This window comes from Lissotriton helveticus, chromosome 9, assembly GCF_964261635.1.
Source record: "Lissotriton helveticus chromosome 9, aLisHel1.1, whole genome shotgun sequence".
Classification (NCBI taxonomy): domain Eukaryota; kingdom Metazoa; phylum Chordata; class Amphibia; order Caudata; family Salamandridae; genus Lissotriton; species Lissotriton helveticus.
Window position 1 is genome coordinate 753,142,454 of NC_136070.1, and position 25,712 is coordinate 753,168,165.

General features: G+C 39.7%; 1 long non-coding RNA gene across 1 annotated transcript; it reads left to right on the forward strand.

The window, feature by feature from the left end:
- The first annotated feature begins 17,429 nt into the window (after window positions 1-17,429).
- Window positions 17,430-25,486, forward strand: LOC144782962 (uncharacterized). Its single transcript, XR_013601339.1, has 3 exons — window positions 17,430-17,526; window positions 24,458-24,533; window positions 25,439-25,486. It is a non-coding gene; the product is annotated as an uncharacterized LOC144782962 (long non-coding RNA).
- Window positions 25,487-25,712: the final 226 nt, after the last annotated feature.

The following is a 25,712-nucleotide window of genomic DNA, read 5'->3' on the forward strand; positions in this document are numbered from 1 at the left end:
GAGAATGAACCAAAGAGAACAATCAATCAAATGGAGAGAGAAGCAGGCACGACGGATTACAAAGGGGGCAAAGGGCTGCGTTAACTACCCTTCACTATCTGCAAAGAGAGAGTACTCCTAATAGAAATGAGGGGTGGGGGGCAGCATTCAAAGCAGATCAGTGTGCATAAACACGAAAATGTTTTTACTTACCACGTACTTGACATTCGACAGCTTATGATATTTGCTATTAAAAAACCATTGAAATTCACTGAAAAAACCATAGGTTATAGACCATATATAGTTAGGAATTAGCATTTACAAAACCTTGAAAATTCACTGAAAAAACCATAGGTTATAGACCATATATAGTTAGGAATTAGCATTTAAAAAACCTTATTTTACTCACACAAAACCATTGAAATTCCATATATAGTTAGTTGCACTAACTATATATGGCGCACCCGCAATCCACTGCTGATCATGTCACATATTACATCATTCATGACATGGTCAGTGACATCACTGATGACATCACTGATGACATCTCAAATGACATCACTGATGACATCACTGATGACATCTCATTTGACATCATTCTTGTGCTAATACGATAAACCTCTTCAGACTCTAATATAACCTTAGATACACTCAGTGTATACAGACACTCACACACTGCCACTCATCCATGGAGTTACTCACACACCCAGTCAGTCATGCAAAGAAACAATCTCACCTCCATTTCTTCAACTATACAGTTAAACACACCTTACTTATTGAAACATATACTAACACATATTTACTCTCTTATACAATCCCTGATACAAGTTCACAATGATCGATACAACCACTCACTCATTCAGTGGCTCTCATGCACAGTTATTTATATATGCCAACTCTCACATGTACTGTGTTTTACATATGTACTTACTATGACATGTAGCATTGAGATATCCATTCACTCATCAATACACTCATGCACACAGTCAACTGCCCATGTAGCTGTTTCCACATGCACTCTTGAACTCATACACCTAGTGAATAAACTGCTCACACATCTATGCATAGAGTCTCACACCTTCCAGCCACCCCCACACAAACTCAATCTCCCATAGAAATACTTGGGCAACCAATTAATAACACATATAGCCTCTCGTATAGCTAATGATCAACACATGCAGCAGTTTACAGAACAACAGACATAATGATGCACAAATTAAGACAGTTTAGTCACTAACCCATGCATTCAGTGAGACACATTTAATCACTCACTCATACAGTCAGTCATGCACCTACTAAATCCTTCATCCAGACACTTATACATCCACTCAAGACATATTTTAACTTTACAGAAAAATACAGTCACTGGATGTTGTCATCAGTGATGTCATCAGTGATGTCATTTGAGATGTCATCAGTGATGTCATCAGTGATGTCACTGACCATGTCATGAATGATGTAATATGTGACATGATCAGCAGTGGATTGCGGGTGCGCCATATATAGTTAGTGCAACTAACTATATATGGAATTTCAATGGTTTTGTGTGAGTAAAATAAGGTTTTTTAAATGCTAATTCCTAACTATATATGGTCTATAACCTATGGTTTTTTCAGTGAATTTTCAAGGTTTTGTAAATGCTAATTCCTAACTATATATGGTCTATAACCTATGGTTTTTTCAGTGAATATATATATATATATATATATATATATATATATATATATATATTACCTACTGGCGGTCGCCAGTAGGTATATATAGTTAGGATTTTTTCTCTATGGGTTTTTTGAAAATTCTATGTCTAATAACTTTGGCGTTTGTGGACGGAATCGGCTGAAATTTTCAGGAAAATGGCACATTTTGTTTCTGAGCAGCCCTTGAAAATTTGGGGGGGGTTCGTCCAGTGGGGGCCGAGAAAAAAGGGGGGTCCCAAAACGTGTTTTTAACATTGAGTTTTCCATAGGGCGGTTGGCCTCACTTTTAGCCCGAACGGCTGAATGGATTTGCACGAAACTTGGCAAAATTGTAGGGACTGGTAGCCCGATGTGCCTTTTGTAGGTCTCAATATATGTGCTCCAGTGGATTTTGAGAAATTAACGTTTAAAAAAAGATATATATCTGTAACAGCGGACCGGTTAGCGCTCTGGTTCGCGGACTTTTCGCGCAACGGAGCTTTGCGAAGCGAAGCTGATTGGTTCTCCGGCGTCTGTCAACATTCCAAACAGTCCGTAGCGGCCGCCATCTTGTCTCTCGGTAGGATCGAGAGACAAGAGGAGGTCAAAACAAAGGGGGAAATAACTATAAGGGGGCATAGTAGATCCTCGCTGACCCCCTAGGTTTGATGTGGAGGTTTTAAAAGGGCCCCGCGGGGCAAAAAAAAATAATAATAATAATAATCGAACGGCTGAATGGATTTGCACGAAACTTGGCAAAATTGTAGGGACTGGTAGCCCGATGTGCCTTTGCTAGGTCTCAATATATGTGCTTCAGTGGATTTTGAGAAATTAACGTTCAAAAAAAGATATATATCTGTAACAGCGCACCGCTTCGCGTACTTTTCGCGTTACGGAGCTTTGCGAAGCGAAGCTGATTGGCTCTCCGGTGTCTGTAAACATTCCAAACAGTACGTAGCGGCCGCCATCTTGTCTCTCGGTAGGATCGAGAGACAAGAGGAGGCCAAAGCGAAGGGGCAAATGACCATAAGGGGGCATAGTAGATCCTCGCTGACCCCCTAGGTTTGATGTGGAGGTTTTAAAAGGGCCCCGCGGGGCAAAAAAAATAATAATAATAATAATCGAACGGCTGATGACCATAAGGGGGCATAGTAGATCCTCGCTGACCCCCTAGGTTTGATGTGGAGGTTTTAAAAGGGCCCCGCGGGGCAAAAAAAAATAATAATAATAATAATCGAACGGCTGAATGGATTTGCACGAAACTTGGTAAAATATTAGGGACTGGTAGCCCGATGTGCCTTTGCTATGTCTCAATATATGTGCTTCAGTGCATTTTGAGAAATTAACGTTCAAAAACAAGATATATATCTGTAACAGCGCTCCGCTTCGCGGAGATAAAATTATATGTGTATTACCTAGCTGTTGCTAACACCAGTTAGCGACGGCTAGTAGGAGATAGCGACCATCTTGGGTCCCACTTTGCATGTGAGTGATATTTATCACTAATGACATGCAAAGTGGGCATGCCAAGATGTTAGCGACTGGAAACAGTCGCTAACATCGCTATCTCCTATTATCAACTTTTGGAAATATTCGAGATAAGCGCGAATATCTCCAAAAAGTAACAGCTGCCCTGAGCAGTTCTTAGCCATGTTATCCAATGGGAGGTGGATAACATGGCTAAGAGCATTAGCTCGGTAATGCATGAATATCGCGGAGTTTTCAGCGACATTAATGCATTGCGCTCGTTTTTTATCGTATTTGCGATAAACCTTGATAATAGCAAGGTTTATCTGCGATAATTTCTGACGGTAAAAAAATCGTTGCTAAGCATCGTTAGGGATAAATATCGCTTAACCTTGGTAATATGCCCCAACGTCTGTTAACGTTCGATTCGAAGGAAATCAGGAATTGTTGAAAAACATTGTGTGCGCCATCTTGTCTTTTTTCAAATGCCACACTTTTGTCGTGCACGGCAGCCATTTTAGATGCCTTGACCAGATCCACTCTGTGAACGCTGTCGATCCTTAGCATGGCTCCCCACCCTCGCAAGCATCTCCCCCAGGCAGTGGTCACCCCCGCTCTCTGTTTTATGCATGGGTAATAAACCTCCCCCCATCTGCGCTGTTCTTCCCTGAGAATCACACCCTGTGCCCGCCCGACACCTCCCTTTCGCCCTATTCACTACCGCACCCTCTGACACTCCTTTTCCTCTGTGTCCGATTGTCCAGGCCGGTCCTAGGCTATCAGCTAGCCCTGCAGATGTAGTTTATGGCCACAGCTGTAAAGAATCACCCGTCTTCAAAGGAGTTATAGTAGATCAAGGCCCACACTCGATGAGATCCGTCACAGCAGAAGCGTTGCTATTATCTGAAAACCATTCTGTATTGTGATTGGGGAGGGGACCGAGCGTGAAGCGGAAGATTCCAGGGATGACTCTTTGTACATCAAAGTTTTTACAATTATGTGTCACATTAAAAATATATAGCACTCCGACAAAGTAGTAAGATTATAAAACTTTAATAATTTATAAATATATACAAGAAAACAAAAATAGTAATAACATATAAACATTTTTAGAGAAAAACAACGAAGTAGCGGTCGGCTGTGCGAATAGTCCCAACGCAGCACAACGTCCAGATTTCCGGCGTGGGGCGTCGCGGGGGGTGGGTGATCAGTAGCAAACTGTTGTGCGAATAGTTCCAAGGCAGCAGAACGCGCCGAAATCTAGATGACACAAAAGTGATGTCTAGTAAGTTGCCACCCAGCAAATAACGGCGTGGGGCGTCGCGGGGGGTGGGTCATCAGTAGCAAACTGTTGTGCGAATAGTTCCAAGGCAGCAGAACGATGGCACCAAGGTGATGTCCAGTAAGTTGCCGCACTGGTTTTGGTATCCTACAATGCTGCTCCGAATAACGGCATGGGGCGCCCCGGGGGAGGCGGCGTGAACGGGCCTCTCCAGGTGGAGTCTCGTCTGTTGAAGTGGGGCGCCCCTTTACCGTTTCAGTTGCCATTCCGTCCGCTTTTGGTCCACTGTGTCAAAATCCGCCATTCAGCTGAGTTGCGCCCACTCTTGCGGTGCAGCGATAGGCGGCTGCCACAGGACTCTCAAAATGGCGGCAGGCTGTTTCCTTTTTGGGCCTGGTCCACTGAAATGGCCCTGGGACACCTTGGAAATCGGACGCTTGTCTGCTAGGTCTTGGACCCCATTCTCGAAAGCGTCCCCTCCGCCTTGAGAATTCATCAAAAGTTTTGGGGGCTCCGACTCCTGCAGGCTTCTGGTGGGGAGCGGCTGCCATGATTGCTCGCGGAATGACCACGACGGAGCCACGAGATGGTGGTGCTTTCATGCTGACGCCAGCTTCAGTCTGAAACATCCAGAAACAAGGTGGGGCTTTCATCGTTTGGGGGAAAAAAAAAGTTTTCATCCAATGAAAAGTGTTGTTTTTAGGTCATATGATCAAGCCTTCCATCATTAGGAAACCAAAAGTAAAATGAACCAATGAAAAGTTTTATAAACAAGTCACATGACCTGTTATGCGGCATAGGGTATAAAATGCGGAGAAAATACGTTGGCACGTGAGGCGGCGTCAGTAGCGGACCGATGTGCGAATAGGCCGAAGGCAATACAACGCGCCAAGATCCGGATGGCATCGAGGTGGTGTCATAGTTGAGAGTTCTGAGCAGCGGTTGTAACACTGTCTGAAGCTTATTTGCAGCTGCTGCAGCTTCACTACGCGCCAAGATCCGGATGGCACCGAGGTGGTGTGTAGGAAGTTGCCGCACTGGTGTGGCCATCCTACAATGCTGAAAGTCGGCGTGGGGCGCCCCGTTGGCCTGTGAGTTTGCGTCAGTAGCGGACCGATGTGCGAATAGGCCGAAGGCAGCACAACGCGCCAAGATCCGGATGGCACCGAGGTGGTGTCTAGTAAGTTGTCGCACTTCTGTGGCCATCCTACAATGTTGAAAGTCGGCGTGGGGCGCCCCGTTGGCCTGTGAGATGGTGTCAGTAGCGGACTGATGTGTGAATGGGGCCAAAGGCAGCGCAACAATATTTTCTACTATATTTCCGGTGTAGAAGAGACCACAAGGCGCTGAGATGCCAAGATCCGGATGGCACCGAGGTGGTGTCTTGCAAGTTGTGGTACTGGTGTGGCCATCCTACAATGCTGAAAGTCGGCGTGGGGCGCCCCGTTGGCCTGTGAGATGGCGTCAGTAGCGGACCGATGTGCGAATAGGCCGAAGGCAGCACAACAATATTTTCTGACTGACACCACAAGGCGCTGAGATGCCAAGATCCGGATGGCACCGAGGTGATGTCTAAGTTGCGGACTGATGTGCGAATGGGGCCAAAGGCAGCGTAACAATATTTTTTGTATGGAAGATACCACTAGGCGTTGAGATGCCAAGATTCGGATGGCACTGAGGTGATGTCTAGCAAGTTGGTGTGGTCATCCTACAATGCTGAAACTCGGCGTGGGTCACCCCATTAGCCTGTGAGATGGCGTCAGTAGCGGACCGATGTGCGAATAGGCCGAAGGCAGCACAACGCGCCAAGATCCGGATGTCACCGTGGTGGTTTCATAGTTGAGAGGCACTTCATCTGCAGTGGGGCGCCGAGATCCGGATGGCACCGAGGTGATGTCTAGCAAGTTGCTGTACTGGTGTGGTCATCCTACAATGCTGAAACTCGGCGTGGGTCGCCCCATTAGCCTGTGAGATGGCGTCAGTAGCGGACCGATGTGCGAATAGGCCGAAGGCAGCACAACGCGCCAAGATCCGGATGTCACCGTGGTGGTTTCATAGTTGAGAGGCACTTCATCTGCAGTGGGGCGCCGAGATCCGGATGGCACCGAGGTGATGTCTAGCAAGTTGCTGTACTGGTGTGGTCATCCTACAATGCTGAAACTCGGCGTGGGTCGCCCCATTAGCCTGTGAGATGGCGTCAGTAGCGGACCGATGTGCGAATAGGCCGAAGGCAGCACAACGCGCCAAGATCCGGATGTCACCGTGGTGGTTTCATAGTTGAGAGGCACTTCATCTGCAGTGGGGCGCCGAGATCCGGATGGCACCGAGGTGATGTCTAGCAAGTTGCTGTACTTGTGTGGTCATCCTACAATGCTGAAACTCGGCGTGGGTCGCCCCATTAGCCTGTGAGATAGCAGTTCTTTGGATTTGGGCCTGGCTCGTCTGCTGTAGTGGGGCGCCCCTTTACCGTTTCAGTTGCCATTCAGCTGAGTTTCGGCTGCTCTTGATGCTACAGCGACAGGCGGCTGCAACAGGACTCTCAAAATGGCGGCCTGTTCTTTGGATTTGGGCCTGGTCCACTAAAATGGCCCTGGGACACCTTAGAACTCGGACGCTCGATTTTTTTTTCCTTTCCTGTACATGCAAAAAAAGGTAAATGCCCGGTACGTTACACGCTTCATCTGCCACGATGAACTCTCTAGAGGAACCGAAAAAAAATATAGTTGTGGTAACTATACCATGCATTGTCATATGGAGAGGTGGCACCAATTAATTATAGTGCTGCATAAAAGAGATTTGGAGGAGAACCCCTGACCTGCTAGTACATTCATCAAAGAAGTGGCACTGAGAGCTTCAGAGGCAAGGGAAACGGTCCCAAATATTTAGAAGAACTTTGGAAAGATTAAAATGACATGTTTAGATTGTGGCAAATTTATTTCATGTGGACATCTGAGTGTTACTCTAATAAATACAGTATATGAACATCATCATAGTCGATGGTTGGTAGAGACATTTTGACTATATCCTGGACCTGCCCGTCCTCGCCCAAAATGGCGCCAGAATAAATGGGACTCGTAACTCCTTGTTGTGTACTGGTTGCAGAACCTTGAAATCACGAGATACGTATGCAGTTTTGAAGCACATGGCGGGCGGGGACGAGAATTGATTGAATATTTCGACATCCCTATTGATATTAAGTTCTGATGTGTTATTGATTACTGTACTGTTGAAAGTTCGAATTAACGTCACCCATGGTACTTGCCCGCAAATGTATATCTAGATAATTTTATTGTAACTGGCCCTGTCGTATTTTAATTATAAAATGTACGTCCACCGATTCCGTAACTGTTAGACACCTTAGTTCTTGCAACCTAATGGCCCGCCCGTTACGTTCCTCTACAGTGTAAATGTCTATTTATCATATACGATTACAGTTTGCTCCGTGGCCGGCCCACGTGGTTATAGGCTCGTATTTGTATAATGAAATTTTCACAATAAAGGTTTTTAAAAGAAAACATGGTAGTAGTATATACATTGGTAAAGTTTTTAATAATAGTCACTGTTTTAGAATCATTAAAAGGCAAGTGAAATAAAGCAGACCAATTACATGAAGGGTAAAAGGTATAATACGAAGGAACGCAGTAAAGATAAATGGTCAAGGGCTGTTGTGTTTTCTATTCCTGCAACATAAAGTGATCGATAAGAATCTCATATTCAGGCGTATCGGCGACTAAGACAGCAGGTCGACCCTCTTTTGCTCAACGGCTCCGTCATGGGACGAAGAAACGCTCTTTTTCTCGAAAAAAGAATATATTTTACTTGCAGGACAGTTGTAAAATTTCCGGGAAAGTACATTAGCCTGGAACATTATAACATATATTTAAGAAAAAATAATGTTCGGAAGTAATGAAAAGCGTAATTTTTAGGTCATATGACCAAGCCTTTCATCATTACAATAAGAAAAGTAAAATGAACCAATGAAAAGTTTTATTAACAAGTCACATGACTTGTTATGCTTACGTTACGCGCTGCGCGCCCCGGATGACTTCCGGATGCGCTAACGCGGCGCGTCATATGACGCATTACGCGACAACGCAGGTACAGAATATAGTCAAAATGTCTCCACCAACCAGCGGTCGGAACACAACCCCTTTCAGCAGGCTAAATAGTTCTGTTAAATGACAACAGAAGGGACAGGCAACAAGAACCATCAGTCAAAGAGGGGAGGGCTAGTTCTTCTCTACCGGGTTACATTGGGGCGCTACCGGAACTGATCGAATTGGTAGTCTACAGTGTTTCTGGATGTTTCAGACTGAAGCTGGGGTTAGCATGAGAGCAGCACCATTTCGTAGCTCCGTCGTGGTCATTCCGCAACCAATCATGGCAGCCGTTCTTTATCGTTATTTTGGGCGGGGTGGGTGGCGGAGCAGAGCTGTTTTGCAGCCATCATTGTGTGGAGTTCAGTTCATCTCACTAGTTTTGTATTTGTCATGAGGGGTTGTTCCTAATGTTTCTATTTTAGCGAGGTCAAAAAGAGATCCCATTAGTGGCCTACTGATTTTGCTCGATTCCTTTTCTTTTTTTTTACACGATTTTTCGTTATCTGCAAAGACTAAACAGAGTATTGCGACTCTGTGTTTGTTTGTAAATAGAGAATGAACCAAAGAGAACTAATTCTAAAACAGTAAATACTTGGATAACAATCAATCAAATGGAGAGAGAAGCAGGCACGACGGATTACAACGGGGGCAAAGGCCTGCGTTAACTACCTTTCACTATCTGCAAAGAGAGAGTACTCCTAATAGAAATGAGGGGGGGGGGCACCATTCAAAGCAGATCAGTGTGCATAAACACGAAAATGTTTTCACTTACCACGTACTTGACATTCGACAGCTTATGATATTTGCTATTAAAAAACCATTGAAATTCACTGAAAAAACCATAGGTTATAGACCATATATAGTTAGGAATTAGCATTTACAAAACCTTGAAAATTCACTGAAAAAACCATAGGTTATAGACCATATATAGTTAGGAATTAGCATTTAAAAAACCTTATTTTACTCACACAAAACCATTGAAATTCCATATATAGTTAGTTGCACTAACTATATATCGCGCACCTGCAATCCACTGCTGATGATGTCACATATTACATCATTCATGACATGGTCAGTGACATCACTGATGACATCACTGATGACATCTCAAATGACATCACTGATGACATCACTGATGACAACATCCAGTGACTGTATGTTTCTGTAAAGTTAAAATGTGTCTTACATATTGAAGAATGAGTGGAAGTATAAGTGTCTGGACAAAGGATTTAGTAGGTGCATGACTGAATGCATGAGTGAGTGATTAAATGTGTCTCACTGAGTGCATGGGTTAGTGACTAAAGTGTCTTAATTTGTGCATCATTATGTCTGTTGTTCTGTAAACTGCTGCATGTTTTGATCAGTAGCTATATGATTAACTATATGGGTTACTGATTGATTGTCCAAGTATTTGTATGGGAGACTGAGTGTGTGTGTGGCTGGCTGGGAGGTGTGTGACTCTGTGCAGATCAATGTGTACTTGTATCAATGATTGTATAACAAGGTAAGTATGTGTTAGTATATGTTTGAAAATGTAAGGTGCTCTATGTTTAACTGTATAGACAAGAAAATGGAAGTGTCATTGATTCTTTACAGGACTGACTAGGTGTGTGAGTAACTCCATGGATGAGTGGCAGACTGTGAGTGTCTGTATAGGTGTATGAGTGCATATGATAGTGTTGTAAAGATGAGTGATTGTATGTATGAATGATAGTATGGGTGAATGAGTGAAGGTGTGTGTAGACGTAGGAATCAGTGAGTGCGTATGTAGTAACTAGTATTGGTGTGTCAATGGTTTCAAAAATTATATTCTGTATTTAACACTGGGTGAAACAGAGGTTATATTAAAATGTGAGGAGATGCATTGTATTGTCACATGAATGATATCATCAGTGATGTGGTCATTGATGTCAAATGAGATGTCATCAGTGATGTCATCAGTGATGTCATTTGAGATGTCATCAGTGATGTCATCAGTGATGTCACTGACCATGTCATGAATGATGTAATATGTGACATCATCAGCAGTGGATTGCAGGTGCGCGATATATAGTTAGTGCAACTAACTATATATGGAATTTCAATGGTTTTGTGTGAGTAAAATAAGGTTTTTTAAATGCTAATTCCTAACTATATATGGTCTATAACCTATGGTTTTTTCAGTGAATTTTCAAGGTTTTGTAAATGCTAATTCCTAACTATATATGGTCTATAACCTATGGTTTTTTCAGTGAATATATATATATATTACCTACTGGCGGTCGCCAGTAGGTATATATAGTTAGGATTTTTTCTCTATGGGTTTTTTGAAAATTCTATGTCTAATAACTTTGGCGTTTGTGGACGGAATTGGCTGAAATTTTCTGGAAAATGGAACATTTTGTTTCTGAGCAGCCACTGGAAATTTGGGGGGAGTTGGTCCAGGGGGGGCCGAGAAAAAAGGGGGGTCCCAAAACGTGTTTTTAACATTGAGTTTTCCATAGGGCGGTTAGCCTCACTTTTAGCCCGAACGGCTGAATGGATTTGCACGAAACTTGGCAAAATTGTAGGGACTGGTAGCCCGATGTGCCTTTTCTAGGTCTCAATATATGTGCTTCAGTGGATTTTGAGAAATTAACGTTCAAAAAAAGATATATATCTGTAACAGCGGACCAGGCAGCGCCCCGGTACGCGTACTTGACGCGTAACGGAACTTCGCGTAGCGAAGTTGATTGGCTCTCCGGTGTCTGTCAACATTCTAAACAGTCCGGAGCGGCCGCCATCTTGTCTCTCGGTAGGATCGAGAGACAAGAGGAGGTCAAAAGCGAAGGGGCAAATGACCTTAAGGGGGCATAGTAGATACTCCCTGACCCCCTAGGTTTGATGTGGAGGCTTTAAAGGGGCCCCGCTAAGCAAAAAAAAAAAATATTTTTTTTTGTTTTTTTTCGTGGTTAGCGCCCGGTACGCGAACCGGGAAGCGTACTGGGGAGCGTATCACAATAAAAAATGAATGATAGACTTTTCAAATGCTGTATGTTAATTGATTGTTGGTTTTGTTGATTATTTTTTTTTTTTTTTAAACTTTTTTTATTGTGTTTCATAATTTATTAAACTTTCTAACATTTCATTGTCAGAAATTTCATAATCATGGAATATAGATTGTAGTCTCTGAGGTTGTAAAATGTCCTCATTTGCAAGGAGGTTATCTACTGCTTGCACACATTGCAGTAGTTCTTGGTCCCATGTTTCATCCATAAATTCAATCTCATTTGGATCAATGATTTCTGTGTTGGACTCTGGAAGGACAATTTCAAATGAAATGTTTTGTTCACTTTCCATTTTTCCTGAAATTTGCATAAAAAAAATATATATTAGTAGAGGTAGGGCACTGTTGGGATTAATTTTAGATAGGCAGTTTTTATCAGAGAATTTATCTTTGGGCAGTGTATAGTATCAGAGTGGAAGTAGGAATATAAAAAAGTGTATCTAAATTTATAAGTACTACAGAGGGATAGTATATAACTAACAGAAAAAGTTTGCCATATTAACTTAAAGTGCACAATATACTTCAGTTTTAAAAATAACAACTTACCTTTAAAAAGAAGTTGAAGTTATTAATGAAAATCCAAATGAAATGTACACCAGGAAGTAGTAGTCAAAATGGCTGTGTTTCCTTCTCTTCCTTTATATATATTCGGGTACATAACCAATCAAATATCATGTAAAAAAAGTAGAAAATGAAAGTAACATTTTAATTGGTTGTCAATTCCAACACTTCAGATGTGTTTTGTGAAGTAATTTACCTCACGGTATTTAGAGAGGACTACAGGCTAAATGGCTAAATGGAATTCCAATCAAATTTGTGAAAATGGTAGGGATTGGTATGTAGTATGAGCTATTCTATATTTGGTGAAATTGTCTCCAGTGGCTTTTCTGTGAACTACTTTCCCACCTTTTTTGATGGTGTGCTTCCCAGGAAGCGACCCGGTACGCGAACCGTTGAGCGCCTCGGTTCGCGGACCTTAAGCGTTCCGGGAGTCCACCATTTTGTGTTTCGGTCGAATTATGATACAAGATGGAGGGCAAATAATGTTCAGAATGGGTAGAAGGGGGCACGGTAGACTTATCTTGACCCCCTAGGTTTTGTGAGGGTGGCTGAGGAGGCCCATATGTGCGGAAAAAAAAACATTTTTTTTAAAAATTTCGCGAGGTTAGCTCCCGGTACGCGTACCGGGTAGCGCACCAGGGAGCGTATTTTGTTGAAAATTAGTGAAAATAGTTAGAGTAAAAAAATAATTGTGAGTGATTAGATGTAGGGTAGCTCTGAGAAGAGCTTTTGGGTTTATGGTACATTTAGGTACTTATAAGTAGGTACCAATGCACATTCTTAAATTCAGAGTGAAAACTCTGTTGCCCTCATCTGAGAAGTGAACTCCATCTCCTCTGTAGATATCTTGCATGTAGTAACGCAAGTTATTGTTGTACAGGGAGCCCATTCCATGGTCTCTCATGTAAGCTGAAACAGATTTGTTTACATGCTTCCTCGACTTCTCAATTTGTGGACAAAATTGGTTTGACCACCTCCATTTCTGTCTTTGGCATATATTTGAATATACCAAGGCAGTCTGAGGAAAAAGTGCCATTAATTGCTCAAAGGTGTCCTTTAAAAGCATTTCCAGACCTACACCAGTCAAAGTGCCCAAGTCATTACCTCCACAGTGCACAATTAACAGGTCAGGTTTTGGCAAATGCATAAAGGTTTTCACCAATGGTATCAATTGGTGACATTTTAATCCTCTCTGGCCAAACCACTTAATTTCCACATCTTGTAAATTGAGGTTAGGTAAATTTCTGCTTTCAACGTACCTTTGAGCCCAGTGAATATAACTATGACCAACAATCCAGACAGAAAACATGGTGAGAGAAGGTTCTCCTGCAGTCAGATGAAGTGTGGCAATGAAATGGCAGTTGAAAAAATGTGAGTTTGAAATGAAAAAAACTGTGGAGTTTCTGTGTTCATGAAGTAGTAACAGTGATTGGTGGATTTTGATTGATGAAAACAGAAAGTTAGGGTGTAGAGATGTGTTCTTTGAAAGATGTATTTTGAGTGGTCAATAAAAAATCATTAAATGAAAGAAAGCACTGGATATGCAGGTGCACTGAGAGTTCAGAGTTCAATTGCAACATTGTTGTGTGAATTTGCAAACACCAGAGTTTCTCCAAGAGGTGGTTGCTATGGAAAATAGGCAGAAAGGGCAGAGGGGGAAGGGTTTTCATTTGAAAAAAAGTGAGGGAAGAGTTTTGATTGGGTGACATGAGAAATATGTGTGAAGAATTACACCATTTCTGTGCTTTTGATAGCTGCAGACTCTGGAGTGCATACCTTTTGCTCTGCTGAAGACAAATTGGTGTGTTTCTGAGACTGTTTTCAAACTCAAAGTATTTGCTAAGGTGAGAAAATATTTCTTTACTTTAGATAGAGAATAGTGTGCTTTAAGGAGAAAATTATGATTTATGTGGCGCAATTTGCTAGTAAATATGCTCTCACATGTGCATGGAAATTTTTGATTTTGAATGTTTCTGTTATATAGCCATGTTAAAAGTGACTCAACCATGCTGGAAAGTCAATCAAAAAATGATTTCATGTATTTTAATGACATTTTAAGTCATTTTCTGATGTGCAGTGTTTAGAAATTATGATTTGAAAATCGTTTTTGTGGAAAAGGAATTGTTTTTAAAATCATGACAAGGAAATAATGGTGTATGGTTATTTATAAGGCAATTGACTGTCCTTGATGTTATTTTTCTCATTTTAGTGTAAGACCTTTCTCTGTGGCGCAAATTGCTTGTAAATATGCTCTTACATGTGCATGAAAATTTTAATTATCAATGTTTGTGTTACATAGCCATGATAAAAGTGAACCAACCATGCAGGAAAGCCAATAAAAAAACGCTTTCATGTGTTTCAATGACATTTTAAGTCATTTTCTCATGTGCAGTTTTTTGAAATTATGATCTGAAAATCGTTTTTGGGAAAAAGGAATTGTTTTTAAATTCAAGAGAAGGACATAATGGTGTATGGTTCTTTATAAGGCAATTGACTGTCCCTGATGTTATTTTTCCCATTTTAATGTCAGACCTTTCTTTGTGGCGCAAATTGCTTGTAAATATGCTCCCACCTGTACATTGAAAATTTTGATTTTGAATGTTTATGTTACATAGCCATGTTTAAAGTGACCCTACCATGCAGGAAAGCCAATCAAAATACGCTTTTATGTGTCTTAAGGACAATTTAAGTAATTTTCCCATGTGTAGTGTTTTGAAGTTATGATTTGAAAATCGTTTTTGAGGTAAAGGAATGTTGTTAAAATTTATGTTCGCCATATGCCCCCAAATTTCTTTCTCAGGGTTGCAGCAGGGTGCTCTTGAGACACCCCTGCACTTTTGGAATAAATTCCTAATTTGTGATGAGCAAATTGTTAATCGCAAATTGCACCTTCATTTATATGAGCCTCCTAGTCCATGGAAATGAATGGGTAATTTGCAATTAGCAATTTTCTCATCGCAAATTTGGAATGGTAAAGAATCGCTATTTATTCCTTAAAATTCGCTTTTTTGGAAATGCAAAATAGTTATATGATACATATGGCGGTTGATGTCTAACAAGATAAGAAGCTTATGGATACATTTATGATGACTGGTGCAATGAAGTAGAAATCACTTACTTCATTGGTAGGCCTTTACAATAAATTATCTCCTCTGTATTCTTCATCAAGCATAACTTTAATCTGCAATCCTGAGTAGGCCTCACCTTAAACAAACCTCTGGATAGGCCACATCTTATTGTCATCCTGATTTAATCATTTATAATTCTAGGGACAGATTTATGATAGGTGTATACCTCTTTTGTGCCACTTAGAAAACATTGTCCATGGGGAAATGAATTAAAATGTCATTAAGACACATGAATGTGTTTTTTTTAAACGTTTGCAATTTTTTTGGGTCACTTTCAACATGGGTATGTGTCTGAAACAGTCAAAATCTAAATTTGCAATGCACTGGTGGGAGCATATTTACAAGGAATGTGCTTCATGGGGAAAGGTCTTATAATGTAATATGGGAAAAATGACATTAGAGATACTGAAATGCCTTATAGAGAAGCATACACCATTATGTCCTTGTCATAAATTTGCAAACCATTACTTTTCCCCAAAAACGATTTTCAAATTATATTTAGAAAACAGTGCACATGTGGAAATTACTTAAAATGTCAATAATTCAAAAATTGTGATTCCTTAAATGCAATGTATAAAAAAAAAATATGTAAAAAATGATATTAAGGATTTGGAAACTACCACCAACTTGTAGTTTGTGGTAATTTGCGAATTCTTTTCAAAAAGAATTTTTTTTTAAAAAAAAAAAAGGTCCCATATGACGCCCATACATGCCATTAGGGCATGTAGGTGTGCCATGTGCTCCCAAATTTCTTTTTCAGGGGTGCAGCAGGTTGTTCTTGAGATACCCCTGCACGCTTGAAAAAAATCCTATTTTGTGATGAGCTAATTGCTAATCACAACTTGCAACATTAATTCCTATGAGCCTCCTAGCCTATGGAAATGAATGGGTAATTTGCAATTAGCAATTTGCTCATTGCAAATTAGGAATAGTAAAGAATCGCTATTTATTCCTTAAAATTTGCTATTTATAATATGTAAAATATTTTGATGATACATATGGCAGTTCATCTGTAACAAGATAAGAAGCTTAGGGATAGATTTATGATGAGTGGCGCATCCCCAGGGATGTGACAGTCATCCTGCGCCACTGTTCCGCCACCCATGGTGTGCTGCATTTACAATGCGGCGCAGCATGGGGCAAAAAAGGCACAGATGTGTGACGCATCTGTGCTGTAAAGGTGGCGCATTGCTGGAGTTGTATCGTAAGTGCGATGCAGCTCCAGCAAGGATCAGGGGTGCCCCATCTATACAATGCTGCGTCAAGACCTATGCCAGCTTCAAGCAGGTGCAGGGTTTTGAAGCAGCTTTCTCCTATCTGATTGTAAATGCGGCACACCATGGGTGGTAAAGCAGTGGTGCACATTAACTGGTGCATGCCTGGGGATGTGCCATTTAATATAAATCTGCACTTTAACATTTGAGTATGTGCAGGGGACACAGAGTCGTTGAGGCTTATCCAAGGTTAAGAACAGATGAGTCCTGTCCAGTGAAAAATTAGACATAGGCTTCACCTGCTCAGCATCGCTGGACATGGCTAAATAATAGCTGCAAAATGTTACTCTTGTTAAATAATTTTACTATTATAATCTGTGAGATTTGTCTCTTACTCTGCAACATCTCATTGTTGTTGTCTTTCTTTAAAGATAAAGACAACCTCAACATGAGCGACAATCTGCAATCAGTTGATTTTGACCTCATCATTGAACTTGTAATTGAAACATCAGTGGATGTTGATCCATTGGATGATTTAAATCCTGAGGATGAAGAAGAGCGTGATGAGGATGCAGATTTGTCCGAATTATATGATATAGGATGGGAAGATGACCTGCTTGAGCCTTTGGAATTATAAACATTTATTTTTAAAATTTATAATGAATAAAAAGTAAAAAGGTAAACCGTTTAATTTAAAAATAAAGACACCTTCAAAAACAGGTTATGTGTAGTGTCTTCAATAAAATATTAAAATATGCTCATAAAATTAGATCAGATTCACATATAAAATAGCATAGGTAACATAAATATAAATCTCATTTCTTTTCTGCTACTTCTGTATTGTAAATTTGCAAGGACTAAAAAATCTTCTATTTAAAATGTCAAGTAGTGTGTTATGTTTTTGATCACTATTACTGATTTACTGTTTGATAATATTTTTTTATTAACATTTTTATTATATTTTTCCTCAGATTCAACTATGCCTACAAAAATAAGAGAGATGAAGGCTGCAAAACGTCAAAGACAGCAGGAGAAAAAAAAAATGCAGCAGTCCTCTAACAAAAAGATTTCTCAAGCGATGAAGAAAGCACCGGGTAAGAGCTCTAAATATTTCATAAAAAATATTTCAAATAAAAAAAATATTAGTACAGAAAATGTTTCAATCCATAACAACACAAGTAAATCAAATGGAAAGAAAAGGACAAATGAAAATGTTACTGCTAGAGCAAGAGATAAATCTGTGCATGATAGTAGAAGGAAACAACAGTTTACGGAGATTCGTAAACGAATGTTCCGTAACAGGATAATTGGCAATTTGTTAAAAAATATTAAGAAAGGTCAACAGAAATTAGTTTTTTATAGGAGAAAAAAAAAAGTTGAGAAAGTTATTGATCAGGCTTTTGAAATTAAACGTAAGTTATTTATTTTGATAATCAATAGAATTAGGAAGCTAAACAAGGCAATTTTTGATTTCAAAAGAAATAGTAGATGGAAGAGAATAGTTAATCGTAGTAATTTTTGTGAAGTTTTTTCTGGAGAATGGATACATAGTTCAAGCTGTGAGGCATTTTTTAATGAAGAGAGTTATTTCCAGGATAATGATTTGGTGCATGCAGTTGACATCAGTGGTCGTGCTTATGAAGTGAAAGATGGTTGTCCAGTTGAAAAAGAAAAACTTGTGACAACAGAGGCAGAAGAGTTGTTAGGTAATGAGGTTTTAGGAAGACGTGCTAAGGGTCCTGTGTACACCTGGAAGTGTAGTAGTATTTGCAGTGTGCGACAGGATTCTATCAATTTGCTTTGTGATTTTGTACGGTCATTTAACAAGAAAAGTTTGAAGCAGAAAATGAGGTTGTTGCAAGAATTAGATCCTTGCAGAGTGAGAGAAGTGACAGGTTTGCATGGTCATTCACTGGCTTGTCTTTCCAGGAGAGTATGCCAGAGTGTTTTTCATCATTTCAGGATGCTAGCAGTGCATCATAACAAAGTGAGGAAGTTAGTTAGACTGTTGTATTATGCTAAGAGTCCAGCAATTATGCTGAAACAATTATGTGCTGCTCTTCTGCATGGTTCTGAAATAGATGTGAGGAATATATGTGAAGAAATTGAGTTTTGTTACTTTGGAAGTAAAGAGGAGAATGTTGAAATTGAGCAAGAAATAGAGGGTCATTTGGAAGATACTGTACATGTTTCCAGTACAGATAATTTCCAGAGGGAAATTGCGACGTTTGACATGAAATCAAGTGAGAGGCCTAATTTCACTTGTGTGTGTTGTCGACGCACTTATTATAAGAATCAGACTAAGTTAGTGGATTTATATGCAAAAAGTGAAAGGGAAAATAATAGTGAATGGAAGGATTTTGCAACATACTTGATGGTAGAAAATTGTTTTGATTTGGGATTGGATCAACGTGTGTGTACTTATTGTTGTAACAAATTAAAACAAAACCAGATGCCTGCTAGAGCAGTTCATAATAATCTGGAATTGGTTGAGATTCCTTCTGAATTGAAGGACTTAAATACTTATGAATCTATTTTGATTCAAAGTATCCATCCCTTTCAGGCTATTGTAAGAATGGAGCCAAAGACAGGGAAATTGCCTCCATCAGATTTACAGAGAGGATTAAAGGGAAGAGTTGTTTATTTGCCTCTAGATTTGAAGAAAAACATTAACACAATTGGAGTAGAAAAAGTGGAAGAGGAACCTCTGGTTATCTTAGTTAATGGGGTTCCGACAAAGAATAAGAAAATATGGCAAGATTTAGTAGATGTTAGGAAAGTTAAAAAGGCAACATTGTATTTGAAAAAAAATAATAAATACTATAAGAATGTATATGTTGAAGAAGAGGAAGTAAGTGAGGAAGAGGATAGCGATTTGTGTGCTGGTCAAATTGAGAAAGTAGAACTCTCTACTAGTGAGGAAATATATGAACATTATAGTGTTCATCCTTTGCATTCAAAGGAAGTCATGGGGAATGCTATTGAGTTGTTTCAAATGAAACAAGCCAAAGGGAGTCCCATTAGTGTTTGGGAGCAAAGTTTGGAAGCTCGGTGTTTCCCACAGCTTTTTCCAACAGGTCAGGGAGGAAGATATGATGAGCGACCTCATCAAATTCCTGCTTCTGAATACCGGACTTTGCGATTGTATGCAGGAGATGCTAGGTTTCGACAATGCATTCCATATTTGTTTCATCTCCTGTTTGAAAGCGATCTGTCTGGACTGTCATATGCAGTGAATCACATCTTGAAAAGTGGTATACACATGCAAAACATCTCGGCAAGTGATTTTATGGATAAAGTGAATGTCCAAGATAGTATTTTGGATTCTCACCTGATTAATCTCATGGCGTGTCAGCGTGGTACTAATGAGTACTGGTACCGTCGTCATGGTGATTTAAAATGTATGCTGAGGAACTTAGGTACTCCCACATGGTTCCTCACTCTGAGCTGTGCCGAGTATGGCTGGGAAGACTTACTTGAATTTCTACGAGAGGCAAATGCTAACGTAGAAAACATCGAATTCAAGACACCCGGAGAACTGTGCTCTTTGGATCCAGTCAATGTATGTAGGTACTTCAATCATAGATTTGAAGCTATGATGTCTTTCATCATGAATAAGAAGAATCCACCTCTTGGAGAGGTGTTGGATTTCTTCTGGAGAAAGGAGTACCAAGCAAGAGGTGCTCCTCATATACATATGTTGCTGTGGATCAAGGATGCACCTAAATTTGGAACGGATCCAGATGACTCAGTGATGAGTTTCATCCAACAGTATTCTACGTGTGCTGTTCCAAACGCAAAGGAGAAGAAAAGCCTAAGAGAAAAAGTTCTGCGTTTCCAAAGCCATCGATGTGGAAAGTACTGCCGTCGTAAATTCCGAAACAAGGACAAGTTCTACACTAAATGTCGTTTCGGCTATCCACGACCGGTGATTTCTAAAGGAAGAGTAAACAGTTTGATGTCTTCGCTGCGACACAATGTCATGAAGAAATCACCTAAAAACACTTACAATTTGAAGAGGAACGAAGAGTCCAAGTACATCAACGACTACAACCCGGTGATTTTGTCCATGTGGAATGCTAACATGGATATACAGTTTGTGGCTGATAACTGTATGGCTGTGGCTCGGTATGTGACGTCTTACATCACCAAAAAAGAGAAGACAGAATTGAAGGATATGTGGGAGGACATTTCCCATGAAAAGAGCCTCAGCAAGAAGTTGTACAGTTTCAGTCTGAAGATGTTGTCGCATCGAGAAATCGGAGCGTACGAATGTTCTGACCGGTTGTCTTCAGCAAGTCTCTATGCCAAGTCCAGGAGTATCGTTTGGGCGAGTCTTGGTCTTGCTGCAACGCGTAATCGAGTTCTCAAACCTGTGCGGGAAATTGAGTATTTGGCGGAAAAGGAGCCAAACAGTACCGACATTTTGAAGACCAACATGTTGGATACATATTATCCAAATCGAAGCAGTCACCTCGAGAATGTTTGTCTGTATGAGGTTCTGCAAAATTACATGTTCAAGAGGAACATCAAAGAAGATACTGAGAAAGGAGTGTATGCTGTAATAGGAAGTGAGGGATGTCTGGTGAAGCAAAGAAAATGCCACTTGATAAACCATCGAAAATTGAGTGGCGAATCTCCTGAAAAAAAGGAGTTTTTCTATTTAGCACTTTTGCAACTTTTCAAGCCTTGGCGTGCAGAAGAGGAACTGCTTGGAGATTTCCTCTGTTATGAAGACTCTTTCAATGCCGCCAAGGAGACCATAGAATGTCCTGCTTTTCCCAAATATGTAGAAATGTTGAATGCGGAAATTGAGCAGGAAGCAACAATTGCAGCCGAGATTGCCAGAGACAGTTCTCAGGACAGTCAGAGTTCTGCTTCATTGAGTCAGGATCCACTAGGAGGACCTCTTATTGAAAATGAAGCTGCCACTGCTATGAATGAGGTGGAAAGAGCCATGGCACATGCTCAAGAGGATGTGGTTAACTTAGAAGAGTTGGAAAGGCAACTCAACGTTGAGCAGAGGAAAATATATGACGAAGTTACCATGCAAATTGATCATGGATTAAGTCATGATAAGAAAGAGTGCTCATGTACGTCGTTGAAGCCTGTCCGACTGTACGTGAGTGGAGAAGCGGGAACTGGAAAAAGTTTCCTCATTAAAGCAATTTCATGCTATTTGCAGGAAAGGACAGAGTCATCGCTGTCTTGTGTTGTCACTGCTCCAACTGGACTGGCAGCACATAATATTAAAGGGATTACTTTACATCGTTTACTGATGCTGCCAGTGGAGCATGACAACAAATTAGAATATCACAAGCTATCTGGAGATGCTTGTTTTGAAGTTTCAAGAATCTTGAGGAAAATGAAACTTCTTATCATTGACGAAGTAAGCATGGTTTCCAATGTCATGCTTGCCTTTGTGCATTTGAGGATGCAAGAAGTTCTCAAAACAGAGTATGATGTGTTATTTGGTGGCAAACACATCATTGTTTTCGGAGATCTTCTGCAGCTGACACCAGTGAAAGGGCAACCTGTGTTCAAAATGCTCACGCATGAAGATACCAGGAAGTGCCTAGGCAGCATTGGCAACGTCAATATATGGTTAAACTTCAATTATGCTGAACTGCATGAAAATATGCGTCAGGCAAAGGATGAAGTTTACAAGACTATTCTACAAGATGTTAGAATTGGAAAAGTGACCGAGCATGGAAAAGAAGCTTTACATGCACGATTACTGTCAAATTTATATCCAGAACAAGATGTTGTGCCTGAGAATATTTTTCAGAAAATTACTGATAAGAAATCTGGAATATGTTTGATGCCAACTCTTGCAGAATGTGCCAAATTTAACAACAAAATGTTGCATTTAGAAAAGCAAGAGATTGTGAAAGTGGAAGCTATTGATAGAGTACAGCATATGGGATCAACAATTATTTTGTCTGAGAATCTGAAATCAAAATTGGATTCATTAGAGAAGACTATATCTAAAACTGCAGGTTTTGAAAAGACTCTGAATGTGTGCTTGAACTGCCGTATAATTTTAAGAAGGAATTTACATGTTGAAAGAGGTCTGGTAAATGGATCAATGGGTAATGTTGTTGATTTTGTGAAATACAGAAATAGAGATGGAATTGAATTTTTAAAAATTAAATTTGATGGCATTGAGGAAGTACAGCTAATTGCTCGTTGTTCTGCTAGATTTTTGCTTGTAAAAGACTTATATGTTCGCCGTAAGCAGTTCCCTGTTTGCTTGGCATATGCGGTGACAATTCATAAATCGCAAGGTTTAAGTGTAGACACTGCATTGGTGAATATTGGCAGTTCTGTGTTCAAGGAGGGTATGGCATATGTGGCATTGTCACGAGTTAGAACTTTATCGGGATTGTACTTGATTGAGTGTGATGTCAGAAACATTTGTGCAGATCTAGATTGTGTTAAGGAATACAATAGGTTAAGAAGAGAGTATGCGCCACATTTGCCTCAGTTTCCTTTGTTTGAGAAACGTCTGGTAGGCCGGAAACGAAGAAATGAGAACAATACTGGGGAGGTTGTAGCAAAAAGACAAAAAGTGAATGAACCTAAAATTACAAGCAGAAACAAAGAGGATTCTGTTGAAGATGTTGTTGGTTTTCAGTTTGAAAACAGTTCTGGTGTCAACTGCTATGCTAATGTAGTAATGAATGTTTTGTTTTCTCTAAAAAATGTAAAAGAAGAGATTGTGGTCAATTCTGATCAAAGATTTTGCAGTTTGTTGAATTCTGTGTTAGAGAAATGTAGCACAGATAGAACAAAAATAGAAAGTGTGTCTGAAATTCGAAACCTGTTAGACAGATGTTCAGGGCAAACACAATTCTCTCAAAATATTCAGCAAGATTGTCAGGAGTTTTTAATGTATATGCTTGATGTATTACATGCTGAAGGTGTAGATGTAGATCAGCTGTTTGGGCTTTCTTATCAATGGCAGCATGACTGCGAGAACTGTATGGTATCAAGTACTACTAGTGTAGACTCAGAAAGATTTATATATTTAACTTTGCCAGACAGTAAATCAGTCTCCTTTAATAAGCTAGTAAACGCTGCTAATCACAGCATGGAGTGTAGCCAATGTAAATCTGAAATGATGTCCACATTATTTATACGAAAATATGGCCAGTACGTCATTTTAATGTTCCAACGATGTAGGCCTGATGGAACAAAATTGACAACTTTAATAAAAAAATTTGTAGCTTCGCAGTTGTCAATATCAGGAAGGACTTTTGTAACTACAGCAATTATATATCATGACGGCCCTTCAATATCATCAGGACATTACACAGCTTATTTAAAGTCTAGAAATGGATGGTCATTCTGCAATGATTCTGTTTTAATTTTCAAAAAAAAATTGCCGTATGACCTTAAAAACTCTTACCTGGTGTTTTTAAAACCAAAATTTTAGGAAAATAATCTCGGGATATGATCTGTGGAATTTCAAGAAGTTCTAATGGCTCCTACACAATTTGGCCTTGAGGATAAGTGTAGTTCAGAGACATAACTTCTAATCAAAGGATTGGACATTATGGAGATGTATGTGCACTTTAAATGAGTTCAGAAAAATTGTTTCTTTTCATAAGCTAATTGAAGCAGCCAATCAAAACATGGAGTAGAGGGAATGTAAGTCTGCAATGCTGTCTACTGTTTTACATTGCTTTGTGATTAAAAGTGATGTAGAGAATTAAATAATTGTAGTACTCATAGAGGTAGTGTAAGTCTGCTTCATATTAAGCAGTATCAGTGTCATAGGAAATGTAGAACATGACTGACCAAGAAGGGGAAGATATTATTATTCCAGGATTGTGAAAATGATCTTCAACATTTTAATTCTGAAAGTTGCGGAAATGCCAAATGATGGGATTGGCTTACAAGAAATCCAAGAGTTATAAATATCTCTGACTAGATTTGGCCTTGTGGAAAATAGTGGTAGAGAGCAAGAAGTCATTTATTGCATGTAACGTGTTTTTAAAAACGATGGAGCTTTTCTTTCAGAAAGTGGCGGGCTGAAAGTAATAACAGCACAAAAGAGTGTAAGCTGTTTATAGGACATCCTTGGACGTCATGGAAAGTAAGTTAACTTTAAGGAGTTCTGAATTTTATTTTCTGATGTTGTATGGGTTTTTTAAACACAATCATTTTGATTGTGTTTTTTTTTCCCCGCTGTTACATGATGAATACCTTCAAGTCACTGTTTTTAGTGAATTTTGATACATTCTGAGAACAGCAAAAATAAACCATTTAACATGTATAATTAATTCTGTACTGTTTGCATTTATGATGTATATGTAGAACTGTGTAGGAGGCATGGAGAAGGTGAGTTTTCTGTAAGTGTTAAATTTATTGTATGCAGTGCTGCACTTCTACGTAATCTTTCATATGCTGGACTACATCTGCACAATGAGATACCTAAGCAAAGGAAACACAAGTGATGTGATTGTGAAATGAGCAAAATAAATTGCACATATTTCAATTACATCACTTGAGTTTCCTATCATTACGAATCACATTGTGCAGATCAAGTTTAGGTCTGTCCAGGGAAACATAGGAGGTTTCTACTTTGTTGAAGAGTGCAGTGGACATGACTCACTTCATTAGTAGACTTTCACAGATATTATCTCCTCTGTACACTTCAACAAGTGTAAATCTCATCTTGAACTCTGAGTAGGCCTCACCTCAAACAAATCTCTGGATAGGAGACATGTTATTGGCATACTGAAGCGACACTTTTCTGAAACAAGAGCAATGCAAAAGATGCACCATGTTTTAAGATAGTCCTCACTTCATCTGCATCAAGATACTGTTAGTTTAAAATGTATATCTTTAGCATTGTGTAGAGGACCTGGAGAAGCAGAAGCTTCTGTCAGTGTCAAAGTTGTTGAAAAACTATTTGTCCTTCAATATTTTCCCTTGTCTTTTGTAATTTTTAAATACATATTTTAATTTTTTTTTAAATGTTGGTTCTCTCTTTCACAGATTGAAAGTATAGAAATAAAATGTGATTAATTTAACAGCAATTACAAGGTAAATAGTTGTACTCTTTTCGTTACATTTCTATCACATTCACCTACTATTAGATCCACTGCTTCACTTCTTTAATCCTCAGTTTCCTGCCTTTGCTACTTTCCTCATTCCTTTCTCTATTACCTATTTACTCAACTCCTTCCACTCTTTTTCTCAGTCCCTCTGTTCTCATAGTTTCTCAGTCTTGTTCACTCACTCCATCTCTATTACTCTTAGTGTCTGTGAA